Source organism: Megalops cyprinoides, chromosome 6, assembly GCF_013368585.1.
Source record: "Megalops cyprinoides isolate fMegCyp1 chromosome 6, fMegCyp1.pri, whole genome shotgun sequence".
In the NCBI taxonomy this organism is placed as follows: domain Eukaryota; kingdom Metazoa; phylum Chordata; class Actinopteri; order Elopiformes; family Megalopidae; genus Megalops; species Megalops cyprinoides.
The window spans coordinates 3,426,367-3,432,366 of NC_050588.1; positions in this window are offsets into that span (position 1 = coordinate 3,426,367).

Here is a 6,000-nt window from a genome sequence, read left to right on the forward strand (position 1 = left end):
ATTTTGGGGTTATAGCAAGCCTATTACCAGTTAAACAGTGAAAACCATTAACTTACCTCAACATGCTTGCGCAGGTTTGATGTAGAGTTTTTATAAGCAGCTAGCGTTGTCTCTTTGGGCAAACAGAGTTTACACTGCATGATAAAACTATTGCCCCTCTTGCACTTGAAGCCGAAGTGGTCACTTAAATACGGCCAGGGGTGCGATTCATTTATTTCAAGTTCATTTTCAGCAGAATTTGACAGGGTTTCAGTCCCAGCTGGGTCTTCACCACCGGTGTTCATTTTGTCGGTCTCCATGTTCGCCAACGTTTGCACGACTCTCGCGCCAGTTCTTCCTCCCGTCATTCATTGCAGTTTCCAGGACGCGATTTCAAACTTTATATTATTTATATAATTTATACTCAGTAACGGTTGTGATTTCAAATGTACTGAAGTACAATACTTAAAACAAAACATACTTAAGTAAAAGTAAAATTACACTTTTTCATAAGTACTTCAAAAAGTACAAGTACACAAAAAACCTACTCAATTACAGTAACGCGAGTAATGTAATTCGTTATTTTCCACCTCTGCTTGTACCACACACACACACACACACACACACACACACACACACACACACACACACACACACACACACCTCATCCACTGTAACACACACGCACACACACACATTGAATTGTAAATGGATGATGTCTGTAATGTTCTCTAGTGTTGAGTGTAGATAAACAGCAAGCCTAACTAATGTTTCCAAAGCACACTGGAAACAAATGAAGCAGATGAACAACATGAATGTTATAGCGACAGATCCAGGATCTGTGCCATTCCTTCAATCGTTGAAGCATTTGAGTAAAGTAATGGACGCATGAGAAAAAGTAAATTCAAGAAAAATTCTTTATTTATAAACACAAGTAAAATTCACTTTCCAGAATCTTCTTGAAATAAAAAGGTTTCACAATATCAACAAGCACAGTCAAAAAACTGTGTTGCTCTGTGCTTCTATGATACTTCCTTCCATTCAACTTTCTTCTAACTAAAACTGCCAGTGAATATGCATCTTTATGAGCTAGGATCATACCAAAACTATATCAAATTATGCCTTATTGTTAACATAAATTGATATTAATGACTTCAATGAAATATTTGATGACAATAATACAGAAATAAGACAAATATGAAATTCTTATCTATGGCCCTAACATTCCATCCCCTAATTGTATAGGCAGGATGCATAACAATTACAAACATACAAATAGAGCCATATCCATATCACAATTTATAACTATTGTATAGATGAACTTGTTAAATCTTTCAAAGTCCTCTGTCTTGTGAGTCCGATCTTGTCTGATGTCTTTTTGGGACTCAATCTGTTTCCTGTAAAAGTTTGTTAGTAGGTCTGTCTAGTATGCTAAGGTCTTCCTGATTCTTCCAATCACCCAAGCACTTCTTGGGTCAGAAGTATCCACAATGAGCACTCCAGGAACGAAATTCCTCCTGAGGGAATGCCATTTCTGTCTCTCTTGTAGCAATGGCAAGTATTCCTGGGTCCATCTTAACCAAAACAAGTCGGCCATATACTGTATTTGTCTCCATCTTCTATGAGAGTATGCGTCTTCACTGTTAAACACCCCATGGCAGGGCTGGTTGTTTCTTCAATAAAAGAAGATGATTTGGGGTCAAAACCTCTAAGTCGTTGGGATCATTTGAGGAAGTGGTTAGAGGATGATCATTGATGATGGCTTCAACTGCGCACAGCAGAGTGTGAAAACCATTGTCATCTAATACCTGAGTCCATATCAAATTACACAGTTTGAGAAAAATTTCCCAGGTCACCCTCTCAGATTCCCCTGAAAAAATTCACAGGTGCTCCTATACCAAACTTGTGGAGAAATCCCAAATATTAGGTCTGTAGCTCAAATAGTTTTGAAACTACAGTCCTTTGAAATTTTAATTTAATGCATTTTGCTGAAAAAGCCCTTCGGTCCAACTTCCGACATTCATATCTCCTTGGACAGCTTTGAAACTTTGTGACTAGGGCTAATGTTTTCTGTAGAATTCAAAAATGTAATCAGATCTGGTGTATCCAGTAGTGCATCAAGCAGGGGGAGCAGAGGTTCTGGCTGCCCCGGGCCCACGGTTCTTCCAGTTACAAAGGGGCCCATCTTGGGCCCAATCTGCCTGATGGAACATGCATTTTTGTTGTTTAGCTGAATATTTTGAATAAAGTTTGTTTGTGCATCTTGACTGTGACAAAAAATAAAAAGTCAGACTCAGACCACATGTGTGTCTTCTGCAGAGCAGAGAGGGGCCCCCACCACTGCCAAGGGGTTCTCGTCTTATGCAGCAAACAGTACCAGCGGGGGCACTGTTGCCATTTGTATTGTCGTTGATTCCACCGGCTTAGTACCCCCTTAATAAATTAAAAAAAAAAGTCCAGATCAGAGCGTTTCTAAAATCAGTTTAAAATCAAGAGGTAATGTGACATCATCATTACCGATGTCAATCTCTCTCTCTCGCTCTCTCTCTCTCTCTCTCTGCATATAATTCCCTCAAAGCACAGGCAGACACAAGTGGCTTTCTTGCTACTGGTTTATTTGAAGGCTTCTCTCCAAATCCACCATGAAAACTAAACGCATAGTATTGACGAGAAAATATAGCAACCATGTTAGCTTAACATAAAACAATAGCATGCACAGCATGTGGAATAACATTTTACCAAAGTAAAATACAGACAAACAAAACAAAATACTTGTCTGGTCATTTATCAGGGCTGCAGGCAAGGGTCAAACAACCCAGAAGGCATTTTACGTGCACTGCTGCGTACACAATCTAAACCTTATCCTTCTGGATGCAGCATGTTCATTGTGTAGCACAAAACTGTTTTTTGGTACTGTGGTAGGAAAAACTGTATTAGCCTAGCAACACTGTGTACTAGCATGAGCTCACTGCCAAAGGTTGTATTAAGTTCACCATGCTAGCTTAAGGTTATTGCAGGACAGGTGTAATGGATCCAGGAAGTCTGGGTCACTGCCAACTTAAGTCTTGGGAGGGTTCCACCCATTTTAAAAAATATAGCCTAGCTTAGCGTGAAAATATTGGAAGGAAAAAACCTGAGAAACCTGAGAAAAAGTAAGAATGTGTGGGAGAAATAAATAAATAATCGTGTAAAAGTTTAATCAGACCAAAAAGGGGAAAAGAGGGTGGACCATGAGAGAGGGAGCTAACAGGTAAGCCCAGCAATGGGAAGGTTTAGAAAAAGGTATATAAGAAGAGGTAGTTGAGGGGTTTCCCCAGACCTGGGTCTCAAGAGAGGGTGTGACTGCTTTGCTCCACGTGGACCAGCCCGGTTTACTGTATGTGATTTCTGATCCATATACAATAAACCCATTTACATCAGAGTTTGAGCTATAATTTGTATTAATTTTGGAGATTGTTATTTCTGTATTTAACGCAGCATATTGAAGGCACAAGAATGGAAAGGAACCTCTGGCCTGACCGGTAGAGGCGGGGAGTGGTGGAGTCACCACAGTACACTGGAATCCCTCTATCCTTTTCTTACTTCCAGCCTTCCACGATTTAAGATCCTAGAGGAGGAACAGGCCAACATGCAGCTGGAGGAAACTATATACTAACATTAAAAATCTGTCAGATACCAGGTGGGCATCCAGGAAGCAGGCCCCCAAAGCGATGATGCAAAGTCTACCTGCTATACTTGCGACCTTGGAGAGGATAAAAGAACACAACCTCACTTCACCGAAGACAACCTTTGAAGCAGATGGTCTACTTCACAAGCTAAGTACATTTGAATTCAAATTTATGCTGTGCTTTTGGAATGCTATACTGCAGAAGACATACATATTATCCAACTACCTCCAAAAAGAATCACTAGATGTCATCATGGCTGTCCAGCTGATATAGCACACCTGTATAGCACAGCTGAAGGAAATGTGCACAGATTTGTCATTTGAAAAAATGATCGAAACAGGTCAAGATGGATGGCAAAGAGATGCAACTCTTCCACTGAGTTTACAGGGGGGAGAGGCCAGAGACGAAAACGCTTCCATGATGAGGTGGCAGAAGACGAAGTGATCCAGGATCCTAAAACGCATTTCAAAGCGGAATTTTATTTCCATATTTTAGAAATCCTTGTGCAAAAGTTTGAGAAGCGCTTTACAGATTTTCACCAAATGGCAAAACTTTTCTTCATTCTGAACCCCAAAAACTTCTCCACAGATGACGCAACCAACAGAATCCAGGATCTAGCCAATTTATATGCTGGAGACGTGTCCACAGATGAGCAGGTGTTGGATGAATTTCTTTCTTTCCGTGCTATGTGTCACGAATTGGAAATAAAGCTCAACACCACAGAAGCTTCTGCCATTCATTATCTGCAACGATATGGGAAGGGCATTTCCCAACATCAGTATTTTGTATCGTATTTACAAAACACTACCAGTCACCAGTGCAAATGTGCAACACAGTTTCAGAGGTTAATCTCCAGGCACGCATGAAGGAGGAGGAGGAGGATGGTGCTATAAGATCAAGTCACATTACTGTATATAGTTCGGGAATACGTTCAAGTTTGGCATGTTCAAACATGTTGGAGTTTTTGAATATTGGATATTGGTCCAAGATTTTGGACTTTGGACATTTCATGTAGGCTACAATGGATTCCATGTTATTTTTGCTGGATTGGATTCAAACTGACAGCTGCTGGATGAAAACATCATTGGTAAGTCATTTCATATTCATTATTTGTGATGACATAGGCTTGTCATAGATGCTGGCTATCTGGCCTTTTTCAAAAATAGGGTTTTTTGTTGCTGCTTGTGTTGTAGACTGCTATATCTTCTTGGTTATTGTAGTAACAGCAGGTCACACATTGCTTGTACACTTAGTAGTTTGTTTTCATGTGTTGATGTGGCTTGATTGTGTAGGTTATATGGCGGTGTGGCTGTATCGGGCATCCAACATGAATGTCAAAATGTGTATTCATTTGCCTTCTATCCTTGGTTGCCTGCCCTGCTAGTTTAGTCTGCATACTTTTTTATCCTTTATCTGACTGAGGTTTGAGCAAATTTTTGGTAAAATCCACAGAGCTATAATAGGTTGTATAAGGGCCCACTACAGGTCCTCACCCCCTCTGCAATGAGCCATCAGCTCCGCCCCTGGGTGTATCTTATGTACTTTTCCTACTACAAGGCTCTGAAAATGGCCAAAAATTCAAGACTGTCGTTCCCATAATCCACCTTGATGAGATGCGGTTGGAGTGTTAAAAATCCATGTTATTCCTTTCTGCTTTAGGACATCACTTATTTTGGAGTGATCAAGCTCCTCTAGGGCCTCTCTCAGCTCTTTTTCTGCGCCAACAAAATTGGTGCCATTGTCAAAGCGGATAGTAGATACTTGCCCTCTCCTGCAGATAAATCATTGTATGGCATTTATGCACGATAAGGTATCTCGATGGGGACTGCCCTAACTGCAAGGCACGTAAACAGAACTCCATACCGTTTGACCAAAAGGTCCAAAATAGTCTACGACAACATTCGTAAAGGGAGGTTTGTCTAGCAGTACACGTTCCTCAAGTGAATCTGCCATTTTTGTGCCAGGCTTGCAGATCAAATGCAATGCAATGCATGTGTAGAGGAGCCGGGGTAATGATTGGAGCTTTGTGTCGACTACGCCACCTACTGGAGGTCTGATCCCTATGTAGGAAATTAGCCTGGGTTGGAACTAACCACCAGTTACCAAATACAACCAGCTTCCCGTATAATACACACCAAGGCACACAGGTTCGTGCAAGGATGAAGCAGAGACAGGGTTCTATTAAAATTGTATATACACTTTATTTTATTTATATTATAGGTTACACTTTAATTAGTGGGGCTAAACACCCAGTTGGACACAGAGGAATATTGTACTGATAACAGATACTAAAGGCAACACAGACACCAATATGGACACAAAATAAACTAAAATGAGCAGGAGCAGAGCTTAC